Raw genomic sequence first — 2,508 nt, forward strand, 5'->3', positions numbered from 1 at the left:
ATGACAGATAGAAAATGGTAGATTACTTCAGTTGAGAAGGGAGAAAAAGTGAGCAGGATGCGGAGAGAACACTTTATTGAATTGTTGAACATAAAGAATGAAAGTAATGCGAGTATAAGTGGCTGGGGAATGGCTGGGAGAAGGAGGGAGGTGAGAAGACAGGAAGTTGAAATCTGTAGGATTGAAGTTCTGGAAGCACTGAAGAAAGTCAAAATGGAGAAAACTCCAGGAAGTGATGGAGTGTGTGGTGAAAATGCTTGAAGGTATGGGGGACACCGCGTAGGTAGAATGGGATGTGGAAGATGTGCAGATGGCCTGGGAGGAAGGTAGAAGTCCCGGATGATTGGAAGTCAAGTATAATTATTCCTTCTTTGTACAAAGGAAAAGGGGAAAAAGAAGTGTGTGGTTATGATAGAGGTATTTGTCTTCTTTAATGTAATGGGAAAAGTAAATGGTAGGATACTTGTTGACAGAGTTAGGGAAATAATAGAGGAATTAGTTGGAGAAGAACAGGGAGGCTTTAGCAAGGAAAGAGGTTGTGTAGATCAGATATTCATTCTTAGATCTTTAGGTGGAAAAGTGTCTAGAGATGGGAAAGAAGTTGTATGTGGTCCTCTATGGATTTGGAGAAAGCATATGACAGGGTGGATAGACAAGGACTGTGGAAAATAATAAGAAATATATGGAGTATAGATGGGATGTTGTTGAATGCTGTGAAGAGTATGTATGAGGGTGCTAAGGGCTGCAGTGCGTGTGTACAGTGAACTGAAAGGTGAGTTTTTCTATTTGAAGATTGGGTTGAAACAGGGATCATGTCTCCGTGGTTGTTCAGTCTGATTTATGGATGGGGTTATAAAGAAGATACAAGGTAGTGGCAGTAGATGTTTGAGTGGCCCTAATGACAGAAGTTGGGCAGTGTTTGGAAACTCCCTGTACTGTTGTTTGCAGATGATACTGTGTTGTTAAGTGAAGACGAAAGGAAGTTGCAAGGCTTGGTGGATGAGTTTGGAAAGTGTGTAAGAAACGGAATTTAAAGGTGAATGTAGGGAAGGGGGTAAAATTATGGTCTTCTGAGAGAGGTGAACTCAGTGAATGTACAGTGAGGCTGGATGATGAGGAAATGGAAAATGTGAGCGTGTCCTATTAAGTACATGGGTAGCGTAATGAGTAAGGATGGACAGTTTGTAGGATTAAGTGCTTGAAAAGGGTACAACAAGGAAGAAAGGTTACTGGTTCCTTGAAGGCAGTGATAAGAAACAAGGAAGTGTGTCTGGAAGTGAAAATGCTGTTACATGACAGTACTCGTGATAACCAACTCTGACGTACTTAGAAGTGAAGCTTGGATGTTCTTGGAGTGGACACAAGTCAAGAGTGAGAGCAGTGGAAATGAGTTATTTCAGAGGAGCACATGTGGAGTCACATGGAGAGACAGACTGACAAAATGAGGATGTGAATGAGCGTTGTGGTGTGGATGTGGAATGTGATAGAAAGCATTAGGAGAAACACACTGACGCGGTCATTGGCCATGTAGGGAGGGATGGAGAGTGAGAGACTGAAGAGGAGAGTGTATGTGAGTAAGGTGTGGGAGGGGGAGAGAGGGAGGGGAGAGGCCAAGGATGAGATGGAGGGATGGAGTGGAGAGGTATATGAGAGAGGGGGTGTGAATTAGGGAGCAAGGCAGTGAAATGGCGGGGACAGGGGTGACGTGGAGGCGATTTGAGTTCGGTGGCCACAATTTCGTATAAGGGATTAAGGCGTCTGGCAATAGATAGATAGATAGGCCAGTCTTTACCGAGTAGTACCAAATGTATACAGTGTTTGTATCAGGTGAGAAGCAGAGTTGAACGATCTTAGGGAGAGTGAATTCGTGGTTGATGGTGCTAATGATGGTGAGTCATCACTTGTTCTGATCACCTTCTCACAAGATGAATAACTCTTCCTCCATCTCCATGTTCCTCTGTTGCCTTCGTTGGGCGAGAAGCCATCACTGCACCACTATTCTGGTAATAACTTTCTTCATGTTCTCTTTGGAGGTTCTCTCTTGTTGCGAAGTTTCATGAGTGAACCAGAGCAGATTGAGTGAGGTTGATAGGGGGCTGGAGGTCGGCAGAACGTGATGACTCATGGGAGACAGCCTCAGAAAGGGAAATGCGAGAGTAGGTTAACTCTCTAGTAACTGGAGGGATGAGTGCTGGTGGAAAGAGGACGTGCCATCCACTCCATTCTTTTCCATTTTGAATATTATATTCCTAAAGAGAATGATGTAGAAACATAAATTGGTGAAGGAAATCGTGAGAGAGGCGGGGAGAGGTAGGAAAAGGCAAGAGCAGCATGGTGGATGGGGGTGTGGTGGGTTGCAGGAGGGTGCTGAGTGAACTAGTCGTTATTGCACGTTCAAGAATGTTATTGACTTTACAGGCAACAGCATCGAGAAGAGTGAGACACACATAGTAATGGATGTTTCAGGACATAGCTACACGCACCACTCACTGTTTGCATTGTTTTTGC

The sequence above is a fragment of the Coenobita brevimanus genome, chromosome 78 (assembly GCF_032717465.1).
Source record: "Coenobita brevimanus isolate Jiangsu-jjx chromosome 78, ASM3271746v2, whole genome shotgun sequence".
Lineage (NCBI taxonomy): Eukaryota > Metazoa > Arthropoda > Malacostraca > Decapoda > Coenobitidae > Coenobita > Coenobita brevimanus.